Source organism: Canis lupus, chromosome 30, assembly GCF_048164855.1.
Source record: "Canis lupus baileyi chromosome 30, mCanLup2.hap1, whole genome shotgun sequence".
NCBI lineage: Eukaryota > Metazoa > Chordata > Mammalia > Carnivora > Canidae > Canis > Canis lupus.
Genome location: NC_132867.1, coordinates 33,057,591 through 33,076,790, shown reverse-complemented (window position 1 = coordinate 33,076,790; position 19,200 = coordinate 33,057,591). Strand labels below are relative to the sequence as shown.

General features: G+C 46.8%; 1 long non-coding RNA gene across 1 annotated transcript; it reads left to right on the top strand.

The window, feature by feature from the left end:
• Window positions 1–13,775: 13,775 nt before the first annotated feature.
• On the top strand, window positions 13,776–18,903 carry LOC140621334 (uncharacterized). The gene is made up of 3 exons (XR_012021045.1): window positions 13,776–13,894; window positions 14,502–14,599; window positions 17,956–18,903. It is a non-coding gene; the product is annotated as an uncharacterized lncRNA (long non-coding RNA).
• The last annotated feature ends 297 nt before the right edge of the window (window positions 18,904–19,200 follow it).

Here is a 19,200-nt window from a genome sequence, read left to right as displayed (position 1 = left end):
CATTCCTCCCTAAGTTTCTGTTTAGAAACTTCCAGTTCTTTGCCGCGGATGGCGGAGGGTAAACGTAAGGAGGAGAATAGATAAAACCGAATCGGGAGTCTGAGTATGTGCTGAGATGATACCATGACAAAAACACCACTCACCAACAAGACCAGCAGCCCCGCTAAACAAACAACAGTGTTTCTGATTGTTAATTTGAGGAGTTGTCTTTCCTGTTAGGAAAGATGTCCACGCAAGACCCCAAATCACAAAGGCCGGTATGTTCGGAAGGTCTGTTTCTGCACCTTCTGTTTGAATCCCAAGCGGCCTTTCCCTGGAGCCCTGATTACACGGGGTGGTGAGCCCGCTGTGCTAGCCCACAGAAGCCCAAACCACCCAGGGTTTATTTGCCAAACTCTCACAAATGACATTCATCTCCATCTAGATTAACACTTGGCATTTCTCCATGAAAATTCACATGCTCTTCTTGTTTTCTCTTATGAATAGCCTCATCCTGTCGTGTCCAGGAGAACTGACGTATTTTAAACCCATAGATGCTCGATGTTTAAACATGTTGCAAAATCCACTTTAAAAAAAAAAGATTTATTTATTTATTTATTCATGAGAGACACAGAGAGAGAGGCAGGGACAGAGGCAGAAGGAGAAGCAGGGAGCAGGGACTCGATCCCAGGACCCCAGGATCACCACCACCTGAGCCAAGGCAGATGCTCAACCACTGAGCCACCCAGGTGCCTCAAAAACCCACTTTTCAATCAGGGGGCCCAATCTGATTATTGAGCAGACTCACTCATTGACCACCTAGCAAGGGAGGGGGCTGACATTTACCATCATGTTGACTAGTAAGGAGCCCACCAATGAGCACAGGTGAATCACACAGGGTGCTGGCCCAGGATCCTTTTTCATCGAGAATCCCGGAATAAAATCAAGATGTGTTGTCAGTGTACTCAGATTTCCGGTTGGTGCCCTCACACACCTGGGAAAATATAAGCAGATGGCCTCACTGCCCATGAAGATGACAAAGCCTGGAGTAGAAATCACAAGTCACTGAACATCTTCACTCAAGATGACGATGTTTGATGAGTAGTCCTGTGGCAGCCTGAGCTGGAATCCTGAAACCAGGACTGGTTTCAATCCTGCATTTGCTGGTTACCAGGCTGGAGGATATGAAGAGCCTCATAAGCATGCTCAGGACTTAGGCATCCTTTGTCTGGCCCTTCTCATCAAAGGGCTCTGTAAAATGCAAAGCAGCAAAAAAAAATTAAAATAAATAAATAAATAAAAATAAATAAATAAATAAATAAATAAAATGCAAAGTAGCAAACACAAGATGGGCAGAACCATGCAGAATATATCCTATTGCCATTGATTGAATGTGTTCCTTAAATAGATGTTGATAGAATATATTTCTGATCTGGTGATAACCAGCATAGAGTCATCCAAGAAAAGAAACCCAGCCCCCCCACCCCGAAATATATGGTAAATCCCAGTGAAGGGTGGTAATCGATGGAGAAGTAGTAACATTCAATGCAGCTATTAATATTTGGGTTTTGAAGATTGATTTGCAGTCAGCAAGCATTTAGGATTTTATATTTCCAGAATGTCCTGTGAATTAGTACCCATCGGAGATGTGGGTTTTCAGAGAGCCTTAGTTTTTGGTGGAATGTACAGCATTTATTAGAAAGTAAACAGATTTTATCAAATATTAAATTGCAAAAGATTAAATACACCGTATGGACATATTCTGGCCCAAAATGAGTCAGCAGCTGGGGTATGTCAAACTCAAAATGTATGTCATACGTTTGCAGAACCCTGTGGAATATTTGCCTCAGTATGTTAAGTGCCTATCACGTAACAGTCACCTAAAGGTCAACAAGTCAGATGGAGACTATAAATAACCTGAAAATTATTTAGGAAGGAGTTAGAACGTACATTAAGAAATAGATTCTTGGGATCCCTGGGTGGTGCAGCGGTTTGGCGCCTGCCTTTGGCCCGGGGCGCGATCCTGGAGACCCGGGATCGAATCCCACATCGGGCTCCTGGTGCATGGAGCCTGCTTCTCCCTCTGCCTATGTCTCTGCCTCTCTTTCTCTCTCTGTGACTATCATAAATAAAAAAAAAAAAAAAAAAATTAAAAAAAAAAAAAAAAAAGAAATAGATTCTTTCTTCCCCAATTCTCCGGTCTTCTGATTCTAAAGACACGTGGGGATTTTTTTTTTCAAGTATGCCAACGCTCTTGGCAATCCTTCATTCGCATCTGAAATCCCCCACTCTCGTGACTCACCGAAGTTACATGGCAATCAGGTAGATGGATTTTATCCTCCCATACCTCATTTTTCCTCCAGCACTGCCTCTCTGCGGTTCGTGAAAGGTCATTTTAATCACAGCTATGTTTATGAAAGGCAGAAGGAAATTATTTGAAAGTGATTGAACTGTGGTGTCTACATTCAATGTTTCTTTTGCTTTCAAGATTCTGATTAGGGATTCAGTGGCTGTCCTACACAGCAAATGAGAGCCAACGGGTTGCTGGTTGCCTCTGCTCACAGCTCTGTCCAGGGACCCCTCCTGGCTGACATTCAAGCTCCGGTCACGTGGAATTTTCAATGTTTCTAACTCACTCACCATATTGTCTCTTTTCTATGCACCATCACACGTGTTCCCTGTGTCTAGACCATTATTCCACTGCCCCAGCCCAGCCTGGGCTCACTCCATAATGATGGGCACCCTGTGCGAGCAGGCCCACGTCTTTCCTACCCGCCTCTCCGAATCACTAGCAGCTACCACTGTGCCCAGCCTGCGGCAACCGATAAATACTCCTGAAATAATTAACTGACTCACTGATATTTATCCTACAGTTCTGCATCATCGATGTCTCTTCCCCCCTGAGAATCATTCCCAGCCACTCCTGCTGAGTCTCCCATTGTGTGTCATATTTCCTCTTTGTAATATACATTGACTTCTTAGCATAATCGTTAAAATTGTTTGTCTTCCCTGTTGGAACCTAAGTCAAGTGGAGGCAGGATTTGTGGCAGCCTTGCCTTGGAATAGACATTCAACACAAGTTGGATGGATGGATGGATGGATGGATGGATGGATGGATGGATGGATCAATGGATGGGTGCAGATTTCAGATACAGAAGAGTGAGAAGTCACTGAGAAAGAATAGGAAAATAAGCAGGCATGTTTTCCTCTCTTCGTGGATAGAGCCCATAGGCAGCTCAGTGCTTTAAGTCAACAAATTGCCAGGCTGCTCGGACAGCAAGAACAAAAGACGGAGAAAAAGAGACATAATCGTGTTGGAGTAGGGCAAGAGGTGAGAAAAGAAAAATTTTGTTTTTACATTTCTCTTCTCAAACAGAGTGGTTGACCAAAGGGTGAATGACTGGGAAAGGCAGAAAAGAACTTTGTAGATGATGGAAATGCTCTGTGCCTTGACTGAGCAACACAGTAGCAGCAGCAAGTATGCATTTGCCCCACACTCATCACGGGGTGCATTTTGTTATATGTAAAGTTCACCTCAATAAAGTTGACATAATTTTTAAAAATCAGGATAAAGGAAAACAATTTTTTTCAAATCTTGTTCAGTGGACAGCAGTTGAAGGAAGGCCTTCCTTCTCCATATCCCTAGTACAAATATTTTCCGAGTATATAATGCTTCCATAACATTCTTTTTTTTTTTAACGATTTTATTTATTTATTCCTGAGAGACACAGAGAGAGAGGCAGAGACATAGGCAGAGGGAGAAGCAGGCTCCCTGCAGGGAGCCCGATGCGGGACTCGATCCCAGGACCCAGGGATCATGGCCTGAGCTGAAGGCATGTGCCCCTTTAATAACATTCTTAAAACAATATTATACAGCAAGGCAAAGCAGCATCCCAAATTAGAGTATGAAAATTCTAATAGCTTTCTAGAACTCAGTGTGTCCATGCAATTAAACTTTAAAAATCAACTTGGATCATATTTACTTCCTTAAAGTTTATTGTATAGGACTAATTTTTTTATATGTTCAGAACCAACACGTTGCTAATTCAAGAATAATATACACCCACTTATAATCAGTGGTAAATGGCAATGACTTTAGTGTCTTTAATGTCAACCCACACTCTCATGAGACCTCAGGCAGCAGTGACATATCGGATCAGGAAATGTACTTGCCCTGATGCATTTGGAATGAATGAACTATTGGGAAAAGAGAAAAAAAAAAAAAAACACTTTTCTGCAAGATCACTTTTACTTTTGAAGCTTCTAAAGCATTTTTCTTGTAAATTATGCAAAATGTGCACCATTCTTTTTCTCCTAGAAATAAAAGAAATTTAAGTACCATGAATGTTGGAGAAATAATTTTGAAAAGCCACAGAGGATCATCAGTAACCATTACAAAATAATAGCTTGTATCACATACACATATTTATGGCTTCCAAATTCTAGTATTCTTTAGGTGGTTTTATTATAGGCTTAGTTGCCAAATATCCTCTTTTAATTGAGTTAAATTCACTATTTGTATACGGTAAAAATAGTTCCAGTTTTTGGTCCCTGTAGCAAGTCTTTTGTGAAAAAGCAAAACATGGACTTTGTAGGGATATCAATCGGGGAATAGTGAGAATTTTCTTAAAACACACTCATATGGGATGACTGGGTGGCTCAGCAGTTGAGCATCTGCCTTTGGCTCAGGGTGTGAGCTGGGGGTCCTGGGATCGAGTCCCACATCGGGTCCCCTGCAGGGAGCCTGCTTCTCCCTCTGCCTGTGTCTCTGCCTCTCTCTGTGTCTCTCATGAATAAATAAATAAGATCTTTATGGGATTCCTGAGTGGTTCAGTGGTTTAGCGCCCATCTTCCGCCCAGGGTATAATCCTGGGGTCCTGGGATCAAGTCCCACATTGGGCTCCCTGCATGGAGCCTGCTTCTCCCTCTGCCTGTGTCTCTGCCTCTCTCTGTGTGTCTCTTGTGAATAAATAAATAAAATCTTAAAAAATAAACTTTATAAAAATAAATAAATAAATAAATAAATAAAATCTTTAAAACACACACACATTCATATCATGGGTTGCCTGGGTGGCTCAGTCGGTTAGGCATCCGACTCTTGATTTTGGCTCAGGTCACGATCTCAAGATCTTGAGATCAAGCCCCAAGTGGGGCTCTGTGCTCAGCAGGGAGTTGACTTGAGATTCTCTCTCTCTCTGTGCCCCTCTGTGTTGCCAACCCTCCCTCTACTCTCACGCATGCTCTCTCTCTCTCTCTCTCTCTCTCTCTCTCAGATGAATAAATAAATTTAAAAACAAACAAAAAATCACACTTGTAATCAAATAATAAATAATAGAGGACCTCACATAGATTAAGTTGTATATTGCATGAAAATACCTTGTTTTTATAAACATATTGCACATCCTCAAATGCATCAATGAGAAATGCCACCAAGGAAGCAGATGTGATGAGTGGGAATGGGCTCACAGCCGTCACCCCTCAACCTGGGTTTGCTGCGGGCTCCTTTGCTGGCACTGGGAACTAAGGAAGCCGATTTCCTAGGAAGCTCAAGAGACCATTTACCTTCGGGAAAATAGGATATCGCTTGGGAAAAGAGAGTAAAGTGGGCGGAGCTGCCTGCCACTCTAAGGTGGTTTCCGAGCCAGACTTCAGAGTATCCTATGCTTTCTGGTTCTGTTTCTTTTCATTCATTCAGGCAAAATGTGCCCAAATTCAAATTATTATTTTTTAAAATATCTTTAATTGTACAACATGACCCTTTGGCCTGGGTCCCTCCTCCAGTGTTCCTTGTCCCCATGACTTGTGACACCATTCACCCAGCTCACCCTGAGGTCACCTGAACTGCTGTCCTCTTTTCTCACTCCCCTCCTGGCGATGAGATTAGCCTGGGTTACCTGGGTGGGCCCTCCATGCAAACACAAGGGTCCTTCTAAGAAAGAAGTGGAGAGATTCGACAACAGAAAAGACAGATGCTACACTCCCGGCTTTGAAGATGGAGGGAGGGGCCCTGAGCCCAGGGATGCAGGGAACAGAGTTCCAAAGCTGGAACAGGCAAGGAAGAGCATCTCCCCTGGAGCTTCAGGAGGGAGGACCACTTGGCTGACACCTTGACTCCAGCCCTGTGAAACTCATCGCCCTCCGGCTTCCAGAACTTGAAAAAGAAAAAATAGGTGTTGAGCGCCCGAGAGTGTGGCGATCTGTTACAGCAGCAGCAGGAAGCTAATACAGCCTCCAATCTAGAACCGAATTCACAAACCAAGCGGGCACTGAGGTCCGCTCTCTCCTGCCCTCTGTTCTTCGTCACCGACCCCCTCGTGTGCACCCTCTCCCTGGTCGGCCCTGTCCAATTACACCAATGTGCCAAACACACTCCCTGGCGTTCAAGTTTGCCAAAGGTGCTGACTTCTAGGCTGTTCCCAGGAAAACATTGGCAGAGGCATGAGTGGCGATTCTAGGCCTGTGCGTTGGGCCTCAAATCCTAGAAACGACCGAATTTCTTCTCCGGGAGGAAATTACACCATAGATGGACAATGCCAGCCACCCAGGGTGTGAGATGGACCCCTACCGCCCCAATCTGGTTATGCCACAGGTCTAGGCAGCAGGGGGACCACTGAGCCAGCTTTGGGAGTCATGCATTACCAATAATAATAATAATAATAATAATAATAATAATAATAATAATTCAGAGTACTTTCTGGAAATCAGGTTTTCTCCCCAGGGTGCAGGGCATTTGAATCTTGCCTGGGATACAGTCCTGGGATGTTAGGATCACCGTGGTTGTCGGGGAAGCAGAAGCAAGTGGCTGACAGGTGGCCCAAAGGGCTCAGGTTTGGGGGACATGCCCAGTTGCAATGCTCAACTTTGGGTGCCTGCAGCAGAGGACCCAAGTCCCTGGGAGCAAGGGTTTGGGTGGGTGAGCAGTGACCTGTACAAGGCATAGGGACAGCTTGGTGGCCAGGAGGCCCTGAGCATGGGGATGGCAGGTCCCCTCCATGCCAGCGTCCTGACCACGGGAGAAACCCTGCAGATCCAGGCCAACCAGCCGGGCCAGCAGCCCTGCTGCCGGAACTGAGTAGCCTGGAGGCTGGAGTGGGAGGCACAGAGGTGACCCGGCAGGTCCTGCACAGCTGGGACCAGAACGTAAGTGTGGGCGCCTTGGTCTGAAGAGATAGCATCCATATCCCCCAGTCACCAGCGAGGTCCCTGGGCGTGACTGGGTGGAGGCCGCACCCCAGGGCTGCAGAGGATGGGAGCCGTGAGAAGCTATGCGGGGCTCGGAGGAGGAGGGGGTGTGGGCAGCACAGTCAAGGTGGTCCCCAGGCTTCCCAGCCCCGCTCTGGGTGACCAGGACCCATGCCTATGATGGGATGCCACCCCCATGGTTATATTATTTTATGTGTCAAAAGGGATTTTGCAGGTGGAGTTCAGGGCCCGACTCCTGGAGTTTGAGTTAATCAAAAGAAAATGTGTGCTGGGTGGGCCAGACCTAATCAGGGGAGGCCGTGAAGTGGACCAGGAGCCGCAGCAGGGCTCTCCTGCCGGCAGGAAGGGGTGAGCTGCCAGGTTATGAGAGGAGGGCCCTGAGACAAGGACCTGTGGCAGCTTCACAGCCCTCGGGTTGCACCAGGCGTCAAGGTGGCACATGCCATTGAGTCTTGTTTTGTGTCTTACACCCAAGGCCATATTTCATACTACAGTACGATAGTACTAATTTAAAAAAAAAATCATATACTACATCATATTTCGAGGAGGTGGACGACACAACATTTCAGGCCCTATTTGACTCCAGGGCTGTTGCTCTAACTGCCACACCACACGGCCTCAATCGCACTGTGGGTTGTGACAGCCTGTGACGGTCCCCAAGGAGCCCCATCCGCCGCCACACGGATCCTGGCGATGTGTCCTCCCACATTGAGTCTGGGTTGAACCTAAGACTCAATTTAACCAATAGAACATGGTGAAAGGGGCACCATACTTGTTCTGGGGCCTCCGAAGGGCTGGCAGCTTCTGCTTCTGTCGCCTTGGCAGCCACCTGCCATGTGAGGAGTCCAACTAGCTCCTATTGGGAGATGCCACAAGGCCCTGGGGCGTGAGACCCCTCCATGGAGGGAGAGGCCACAGGAAGGAGCACCAAGTTATCGGCCATGGAAGCAAAGAAGCCACCATGGAATGTTCTAGCAAAATGGAGCCCCAGAGGCTGCAGCCTCATCCCGCTTCACTGAGAGCAGAGTGTGGCAGCTGAAGCCAGTCAATGCACAGCATAGTGTGAGAGAGTGCAGTCGTGGTGGTTGCGAACCACGGCTTTGGGGTGATTTGTTACCCCAACCGATAAGTAAAACTCTGATTTAAATCTTTTCGTACCTAAGTTTGCACCAGTAGTGAAACATCAATACCTCAAACAAGTGCTGCGGTAAAGAAAATGGCCCAACTCTGTCTATGTGTGTGAGAAGAACACTTGGGTGAATATACTTACTGCTGATCAAAAGGGTTGAAGAAAGACCTCAAGTTGTGCAGCTTTTTTTTTTTTTTAATCATTTCTATTCCCTTCCAAGGATTTTTCTTTTCTTTCTTTTTTTAGATTTTATTTATTTATTTATTTGGGACACAGAGAGAGGCAGAGACACAGGCAGAGGGAGAAGCAGGCTCCCTGCAGGGAGCCCGATGTGGGACTCGATCCCAGGACCCCGGGATCATGACCTGAGCCAAAGACAGATGTTTAACCACTGAGCCACCCAGGTGCCCCGGATTATTAATTTTTTTTTAATAAAGCTGTCTAATATCTGTTTCCTCACGCTTGCCAATTTCCATGTTTTAAAAAGCACATTCGGTCAAAATGCTTGGTCATTCCGAAGGCTTTCGAGAGAGTTCCTTCCCCCATGTTCTTCCAGAAACACCGTAAGCATGAGTTACACAGGTCAGCTAACTTTGACGTGAGGTAATGGCTTAGGCTGTTTGTCCGACTCCAAAGATGACACGTAACTCCAAGTAGTGGTGTCATTATGCGCAGTCCCTGTTCTTACTGATATTCTAAAAGCCAGAGTGGGTGTCATTAAAATGTTTCAGCCGCATGCCTTGGCTGCTAGGTCACCGGGGGCCCTCCCGCCTGTCACGGGGCTCATGATGCAGTGGAGGTTTAAGCCAGGCAGGCATTGCGTTAGGCCGCTGATGGCCTGCTCAAAGCTTCTCATCATGGCTGACTTAGGCCTTGGACACTCCACCCCTCCTTTCATCCCCAAGAAAGATACTCAAGGCTGACTCACAGACGTGTGTTCCTGTCACCATAAAAGATGAGCTTCTCTGGCATCAGAGAGAAGTCTTGACACACTCGTGGGGGCCCAGACCCTTGTTGTCCAGACCACTGCCGCCCAACCCGCTCCCAGGGACTCCACAGTTGGGTATCCTCCATGTTTCCCCAGCTCCATGATGGGGGGCCCTGCCTTAGTGACTCAAGGTAGGGCGGTGGGAGCCATCCCATCTCCTTGTCCCCTGCTTCACTCTCTCAGGCCTTCCTCGGGGCTCTCTGAGGAAGCCTCCCCGTCCACTCTCACATCACTGCCAGAGTGAGCTTTCTAACACGCATGTCTGATCTTCATACTTCTCTTCACCTTCATGCTCAGTCCAAACTCAGTGTCCTGACACACATCCATCCATTCTGGAACTTCTTTCTCTGCTCTACAGAGACTGGGACGCAATGGGGCATCTGCACATCTCTGGGCCATGCCTCCCGTCCTCTATGTCTTCACCCACAATGCCTTTCTCTGGCTTTCCATCTTCTCGTCATTCTCCAGGACGCTTCTCAAGCATCATGCTGTCTGGGAAGCCCACGAGGCCCCCTAAACAGGACTGTGTGCCCCTGCCCTGGGCTCCTGCAAAGCCATCGTGCCCCCAGCACAGGTCTGAACACACCCTGACCCGGACCACACTGATTGGCTTCCTTTCCATCCCCGGACCAGTTTGCCAATGACTTCCATTTATTTGTCTCTGATTTCTCAGCCCCTGCAGAATGCTTGGAACGAGCTAGTCGTTCAATAAACATGTGCCCAATCAGTTGCTTCCAACCCTACCTGAGTTGTTTTTCTTGAGCTCCATGAAGATACAGATTCTCTTCCAACACTCCTGAGCCTGCAGTGTCTGTGTAGGTGGTGAAGTCCCAGGCAAAGTGGGTGAACAAAAATATTTCCCAGGGGGTATTTTCTTGGTGGAAACAATGCATCTGACATGGAAACTTGGCCTTGGCTTTTCCCCAGGTGCTTCCAGGAGGGGCTGGTTCTCATCTTCACGCCCCCCCAGCCAAGTCCGTATCATGTCCCTGTCTTCCCCCGTCTATCTGGCCAAAGGAGTTAAGCCAAAGCAAGAAATCGTTGATTGATGGGAAAATATTTCAAAGACATGATAGACTGGACACAGCACAGTATTCTGAGAGGTTATCCCTTTGGGGTCTGCAGGGCCCAGCTCAAAGAGCTGTGGCAGAGGGGACATTCCTGAATTGCTGACCTTGACCTACAATGTGGAACAGCACAGCAGCTTGATTCTGAAGGCACAGCAACAATGCATTTGTCAGAAATTCCCTATAGGGCCTGAGAACAAAACAGTCCCCTAATGGAAGTCGTTTGACATCCAGGTGCTCACACAGCTCAACTAACAAAGATTGTATGTTGAAATCACTGCTTAACAATTTTTTTAAAAGATTTTATTTATTTATTTATTTGACAGAGAGAGAAGAGATCACCAACAGAGGGGAGGGGCAGAGGGAGAAGGAGACTCCCTGCTGAGCAGGGAACCCAACCTGGGGCTTGATCCCAGAACCCTGAGATTATGATCTGAGCCAAAGGTAGGCACTTAACCAATTAAGCCACCTACTCAGGGGCCCCTAAACAATGTCTTCTTTAAAAAAAAATACTGTGGGGGCACCTGAGTGGCTCAGTTGATTGAGCATCTGCCTTTGGCTCAGGTCATGATCCTAGCATCCTGGCATCAAGCCTCACATCAGGCTCCCTGCTCAGGAGGGAGTCTGCTTGTGCTCTTTCATTCTCTCTCTGAAATAAATAAATAAAATCTTTAAAAAAAATGCCGTAGTTAAGAACTTTTTTTTTTCTTTTCAGAATCCTCTGTCCTGTCTCACAAAGCAGTTCCATACACGGGAATTTCCAGCAACTTGGAGATGGCCACTCTGTGTCCTAAGAGGTGGCAGTGACCGTAGCAGGCACCCCAAGCCAGGTCTTTTTTGGGGACCTAGTCTGAGCTCCCTGGAGCTGGAGGAGCCAGTGAGAGCATTGGCACTCCCTTGGTTGTGCTTTTTACAAGTAACAGAGGACGGAGAAATCTGTATGGTGATACCTGTGACACTCAGGACACATGGTCAGAGCTAGAACAGGAAGCCACACATGCTCCTAGCTCCGAGGGATTGTGCTATGGCTTGGAGAAGTTCGTGTGCAACCCTAATGTCAGTGGGTCCTGCTGGGTCTCTCGGCCCCGGGTGAGGTCAGTAGCTCAGGGAAGCCCAAGCCTCCTGCGATGACTCCTTACACTCTCCCCACCAGCCTCTGCCTGTCTTCTGGCCACACCATCCAGGCCACAAAGTGTGTCTCCATCACTGGTGTCCACAAGAAACCAAAAAGACAGAAGATCTTTGGTTTCATTTAGCTTGTTTCAGGTTAAATGGCTTTGTTGACATACATTCACATACAATTCACCCATTTGATGTGTATAACTCAGCATTTGGGTGTATCCACAGATGTGTGCAACCAGCACCACTGTCCATTTTAGAGCATTTTTGCCTCCTCACAAAGAAACCCCAAATCTGTTAGCTAATATGGCTCTTATTCCCCATCCTTTCCCTATCCCTCAGCCCCAGCCCAGCCCAGCCCTCAGCAACCATGAATCTACTTTGATTCTAGATTCCCCCATCCTGGGCTCTCATATGAATGGAGTCATATAGTATGGGATCTTTTGTGAGTGGCTTCTTTTGTAATAGGATTTCTCTGCCTTTACTGCCCTCAGCTGTTGGTCACTTTGAAGAATGAAGAGATAGAACAGATGAAGAGTGGTGGGTAGCAAAGCAAAGTTTATTGGGCCATAGAATAAAGCTCCTGTAGAGGGAGGGGAACTGAGATGGTTGCCTCTTTGGCAATTAGATCTAGGGGGTTTTATGGGCTTGTTTGGGGGCTGTTTTAATCTGATTAACCCTCTATGTACCTATCACCCAATCAGGTGATCTACCTGGCCCATGGGAAAGGGTGGAGGGCTCCTTCCAGGATCCTTTTAAGGGTGGTTTCCTCTTAAGGTGAGGGGCCTCTGGTCCCTGCCTGCTTTTCTTCTGACTATACTTCATTGCTTTCATGCATCATAACTATTATATGGTTCATTCATGCTCCATCATGGGTCAGTACTTCATTCCTTTTTATGATGGAATAATATTCTACTGTGTACTTTAGCACATTTTGTTTATCCATTGATTAGTTGATGGGTTTTTGGCAGCTTCTCCTTTTGGCTATTATCAGTAATGCTGCTATGAACATTTGCATAAATTTCTGTACGGATATATCACTTTTGTTTCTCTTGGGTCTATACCTAGGAGCGGAATTGCAACTCTATGTTCAGTCACTTGAGAAACTACCCATCTGTTTTCCAAGCTGGCTGAACCACTTTACATGGCCACCAGGAGCATATGAGAGCTTCAATTTCTCCACCTCCTTACCGATGCTTATTGCTATCTGACTTTTTCATTCTGATCACCTAGTGGGTATGGGGTGGTGTCTCACTGTATTGTGCATTTGCAGTTGCCTGTGACAAGTGATGTAAAGCATCCTTTCCTGTGCCTAATTGGCCACTGGTTTGGAGTTGAGAGGAGGGGTTACACCTTTTTTTTTTAATTTATTTTTTATTGGTGTTCAATTTACCAACATACAGAATAACCCCCAGTGCCCATCACCCATTCCCTCCCACCCCCCACCCTCCTCCCCTTCTACCACCCCTAGTTCGTGTCCCAGAGTTGGCAGTCTTTACGTTCTGTCTCCTTTTCTGATATTTCCCACACATTTCTTCTCCCTTCCCTTATATTCCCTTTCACTATTATTTATATTCCCCAAATGAATGAGAACATATAATGTTTGTCCTTCTCCGATTGACTTACTTCACTCAGCGAGGGGTTACACCTTGCAGAACATTCCATTGTCTCATTCTCCTTCCCCTCCTCATCTTCTACCCTCCTGAAGCCCACCCAACCCAAACTCACAGCCAGGTCCCGATTTTTCACTCTCCTTCCTCTGATGGCCCAGTGCCAGTCAATACAGGGGCTCAGGGTGTGCCACATTGGGCCTGCCTGACAAAGGCAAGACTTCTCACACCAGCTGCTTAGACAAGAAGTGCTGGCACATGGGAGGGCCCTCCTAGGGGATAGCTATTAGTATTTACATGGGTTTGAATGTATGTGTTCATGCTTCAAAGTGCTACAAATTCACAAGATGAGGAGCTTCTCCAAAAATTCAGAGGGAAGGAAAGGATTTGGTGGCATATGTTGAAAATTCTGGACCCCTCAGCAGCCCACTTTTTGTAAAGATCTACTTCCCTTAAAGTAAAATATGGTTTTTGGAAGAAGAAAGTGCCTTTGGAAGATGAGAAATTCATCCATGCCTGATGGTAGCCATGATGAGATTTGTATGGAAGCTCAGAAATTCAAGCCAAAAAAACAGAAAGAAGTTCAAAAGCCATGCTTCTTAAAGGAAGCTACTATGGCTTGATAAGGAGTATTGTGACCTCTGATCGTGCGTCATTACCAGTCTTGGCTGAATTCCAGTCTCAGGCAGTGTGCTGAGCATCTGTTTGCACTTCACATGTGTCAGTAGAGAACCATCCACGGTAGGCCCTCCATGTACTCTTGCTGACAGATGGAGGGATCAGTAGGCCAAGTCCTCAGGTGGAGTCAGATGAGGGAGGCCATAGGGTGAGGGTGGGTGAGGATGGGCCTTCCCAATCAGAGTATAAGGTGAGCTCCATCCAGGTAAGTATGAGAGGGTATTAGGAGTGACTAATAAGAACTCCAAGATAAGTGTTCACCACAAAAAAGACAGGACATGCCCCAGTATTTAAAAAAAAAAAAAAAATCTAATCTGGGTATTGGCCTTTATTCAGATTTGGTGCAAAAAGATGAAAACTTAACAAGTTGAGTGACTTGGTCATATATGCAAATCATCCTCAGGCCAAATTTCTTCACTTCTTGAATTCATTCATTCATCTCTGAACAGTTATTAGGTACCAGCTAGATGCCCCAAACAAGGCTAAATGTTGGAGGTAGAGATGAGTCAAAATCCTTATCTTTGTCCAGAACAGAATATGAGAAGAAGGGTTGGGCCTTTCTACCTGAGGGCAGCCCAAGAGAGGTTCCTTCGGCATTGTGATGCTAATGTTGATTCTTGACAGATGAGAAAGATTCTGACACAAGAATCAAAAAAGGAAAGGCATTTGAGATGGTTGGCACAACAGCAAATACATGTAGAAATAGAGTCCATCTCTTGTGTCTCCAGTTCCCAGGGCATCAACATTTCTACTCTTCCCGAGGCTTGAGACTTCCAGATCCACTGGTTGGTGATGATGCCAAGTTCAAAGCCCACCTTGAGATCAAGTAATCCCCTGGGGCTTACAGAGGTCTGGGGTTATTATAGGGTCATTGTTTCTGGGGCCTAGAATGTAAGAGAAGTGTGTCTTGACCAGAGGTTAATAGATGCCGTCTTTAGCCTACAGAAGCTACGGACACTCCAGCTGCAGACTGGGAGGCCTGCTAGGGAAAAGATCGTGGTTCAGGGTGGGTTCTGGTGTCTGGGTTGGCTCCTGGGACACCAGCACTGGCCTGAGTACATAAAACTTTCCTCTGTCTACCAACCCTTAACACTCCCAGGCTCTGCTGGTTCTGGAATGTTCCCATTAGCTTACCAACCATGCCTGTGAGACCCAGAAACTGTCAACCTTCACACTTGCCTCTACCCTGCCCTCAGGAGCCTGAGATGTTGTTTATAGGCCCTGAAACCAATAAGATGAGGTCATATTCTTTCTCAGACAATTGAGTATCTACCTCCAGGACAAATACTACCCAGCAAGTTGCTCTCATCCTCTGCCTGGAGCAGACTGTTTCAGTGTCCAAAAATGTGGGGGCCCACTTTCCAGTTTTTCTCTGGACAGTAACTAATCAGAGCGGATGGCCTTGGCTTGCCCAGTTCTACTCTCTGCTGTGACCTGTACACAATCCCCCTTCCACAAGACTGGGAATGGCCTTCCTCTGATCAGCTCCTTTGTGCCTCTTGGGCAGTCATCCAACTCCTCTCCTGGCACTTACACATGCTTGAGCCCACTTTCTAAAAAAATTTTATTAGTTTAGTCATGAGAGACACGCAGAGAGAGGCAGAGACACAGGCAAAGGGTAAAGTACTCCCTGTGGGGAGCCTGATGTGGGACTCCATTCTAGGACCCCGGGATCATGACCTGAGCCAAAGGCAGATGATCAATCACTAAGTCACCCAAGCATCTCTGATCCCACCTTTGTTAACCCAGGAGATAGCAGTGGTGGTCAGAACAAATCTTGTGCCTTCCAGCCAGCATGGCTGACTCTGATGCCCCCCCCCCAAACCTTACCTCCCTCATCCGCCCCAGAGTGGAAGTTGGCAGGCAAAGCACCTAATTTTAAGGAACACAAATCTTCTCCTATCTTTTTAAGAAGGAGGAGTGGGTACAACCTGAAGTGGGTACGTAGGCTGACCTCCCAGAGAAACAGGCAGACAGGGCACCTTCTAACTCCATGCTCACAGTCCAAAGAGGTGCCCCAAGGCCCCCAAGAAAGACATTCCTGAGAAGCCAAATGGGTAAGGGGCCTAATTCTTTTTTTTTTTTTTCCTGTTTTTTGAAAGTTTTACACCTCTAAAGGAAATGCTTCAAGGAAAGAGAGGGAAGGGGCACCCAGGTGGCTCAGTGGTTGAGAGTTTGCCTTCATTTCAGGGCATGACCCTGGGGTCCTGGGATCGAGTCCCACATCAGTCCCCCCGCAGGGAGTCTGCTTCTCTCTCTGCCTATGTCTCTGCCTCTCTGTGTGTCTCCCATGAATAAATAAATAAAATCTTTAAAAAAGAAAAGAAGAGGAAAGAAAAGGGAGAGAGGGACTTCTCTTTCCCTTTGACCCCAGGGAAAATCCTCTTTCTTTTGACTTGTAGTCACCTTTACACCACCTGGGAGAATGATCCCAGGCCCACTGCTAGAAGATCCCACACAGTCCATGGGGACCGGCCCTCGTTTCCATGTTGGCTGGCTGTTCCACAGATTTACCATTGGCCAGTCCTGGCGCTGCTGCCTCCTGAGCTCTCACTGGCACTTCTGGGATGCAGGTTCCCACATTTCCTTCCCTCATTCCCACCCACAACCCCACCCATCTCTCTGTTTGAAATCTGTGTGCTGCAGTGGGGTGAACTTGGAACCACAAAAGGCCTCCTTATTTCGAAGGCACTGGAATCTACAAATGGTTCACGGAGGCATCATCAGGTCCTGAAGAACTGAACCAAAAATCTGGGTACCTGGGACCCATCCCCCACCACGTGCTACTTGTCTGATTAAACCAGAACCACCTGGCCCTTATTAAAGTTTCCCTGGATTCTCAGGGGTACCTAAGGATGAAAACCACCAGCAGGGGGCAGAATGTGGAGGGATCTTTTGCAGATCACTAAGGAGCCCAGATCAGAGTCTTTGAACTAGCAGAGGCCTTTGAAACCTTGTTAGGGAAAAGGGATAGTGAGATTGGGGATTTTGAATGATCCTCCTGAAGTGGGAGAGTGAGGTTCTTGTCTTATGGAGTCAAAGAATGAATCTCTTGGACAAATGAGAGTGAGGAAACAATAGAGTTTTATTAAGCAAGAATACAGAAAAAGTTCTCAGGAGTGAGAGGGGACCCAACAGGGTTGCCCACATAGGCCTCTACTGACAAGTCTTTTATTTAGGACTGACCAGGGAGCTTGTGGCCTTATCATTCTTGTGTTGTCTTGGTACAAGTAAGGATTGGTGATAGCACCTTTAATGGCTTGCTTCTTCTTTGAGATCTGGTTATTTGCTGGTTACAGTGTGAGATCTGGTTATTTGCTGGTTACAATGTGACTGCCATAAAAAGACCCCACTTCTGATGCCCAGGGCAGGGTGGTCTGATTTGTTCCCTTATCTCTGGTTTCCTGACATCTCAGCATTTCTGGGATTTCTGGGAGCCTGATCACATAGCTTCCTACCTATCTGTCCCTCCTTAACCCTGCCTGTCCCTTCCTCAATGAGACCCTTCAGATGTACATTGGTGGGTCATATGCTTGGGAGATGATTGCCAACATGTATGTTTGGGGAGGAGATTAAAGATAAAAGAAGTTTCCAAAGGAATTTTTTAAAGATTTTATTTATTCATGAGAGACACACATAGAGACAGGCAGGGACATATGTAGAGGAAGATGCAGGCTCTCTGAGGGAAGCCTGATGTGGGACTTGATCCCAGGACCCCAGGCTCACGACTTGAGCCAAAGGTGGATGCTCAACCACAGAGCCACCTAGGCACCCCAGGAATTTTTATATGTTAAAGTAGACTCACAGGATCCTGGGGGTCTGGCTAAGATTGCCTTTTGCTCTAAGCAAAGTGTCACCATCCATGCACTTGTGTCTCTAGAAGAATGTCACTCTGCCCAGCCTCAGGGACTTGTCCATGGGCTGCAAGTATTAAGGATATTTAATAATTTCTCTTCTGCCTTTGTTTCCCATGTCACTTGAGCAGCTGCATGGAGGGTGGACGGGAGACCACAGCCAGCAGACCAAGGAGATCACCTGGTGATGCAAGTGAGGGCCATCTGGGCCAGGCCAGGGCAGGGGCTACAGGATAGGAAGAAAGGAAAGAGTCTGTGAAAGGAGTCTACCTCTGACCTTCCTCACCATGGCTCAAGGTCATCCGTTTCCACTTTTTCTTCCTCTCAGATTCCTGCAGTCTTCAAGTCAGTTTCCAGAAGAACAGAAGCTAGTGTTTGCACCAAGAAGTGAAGCAAATGTCCCCCCATGAAGGGACAGAAACATTTGCTTCTGTCACTCATCCAAGATAAATTCAAATGTAAGGTCACTCTAGTGGGGCCATGGAAGGAAAGGCTCTGGATAACTATTATCTACTCTCGGTCTTACAAATGCTCATAATGCGGTTTTATTACTCAAGTAGAAGAAAATCAAATTCATGAAGATGAAGTAGAGGAGCAAGGTTCTTGTCTCAGGGAGTCGAAGAATGAATCTCGCAGCTGAAGGAGAGGGAGAAAAACGAAAGAGTTTTATTAAGCAAGGGTACAGAAGAAGCTCTCAGGAGAGAGCGTCATGTAGTTTTGGAACATAAGTGGTTTGGTGGGGTGAGGTCTGGAGCCGACAGCCAACAAAGAATTCCTGAGACATCTTTGGTGCAAAATGGTGGTTTTATTAAAGTATGAGGACAGAATCTGTGGGCAGGAATGGCTGCTGCCCCAGGGTTGTGAGGGGTGGCTGATACTTGGGAGTTGGGGGAGGTAAGGAAAAGGGAAGTTTTCAAGATCTTTCTTTCTTTCTTTCTTTCTTTCTTTCTTTCTTTCTTTCTGTTGGGCTGGCTGAGAGACAGGGGCACCCAAAATGGCAGACATCTCAAATTGGGTCAAAATGGCTGATCTTCCTGCCAAAGCAGCCATGACCACCACGTCATCTCCAGTAAATCAAAGCCTAGATGGGAAACCGAAACTTTCCATCCAGGACTTTCCAGCTAGGGACCACCTCCCCATCATCTGTACTATCCCCACCCCCAGCCAATCACCTAGGGACACGGTGTTCCCTTGCCTAATTTGGATCCCCACCTGGATCCAGACCCGGAACCAATAGGCTTAAATACTCCCACTCTTCCCAACCCCGGGCGCGACTTGGGCCACCTCTCCGAGTCATGGAACCTCTCCCGGGAGTGCTCCCCATTAAAGCACTCTCGAACCTACTGCCTGGCTCTGCCGTTGTTTTTTTTATTATTATTTCTCCACCGTTCATTTTGGAAAAAAACTAACACTTTCTTTCTTTCTTTTAGATTTTATTTGAGAGCAAGAGATAGCAACAGAGAGCCAGAGTGAGGAGGAAAGGGAGAAGCAGACTCCTCACAGAGCAGGGAGCCTGATGTGGGACTCTATCCCAGGACCCAGGAATCATGCCCTGAGCTGAAGACAGATGTTA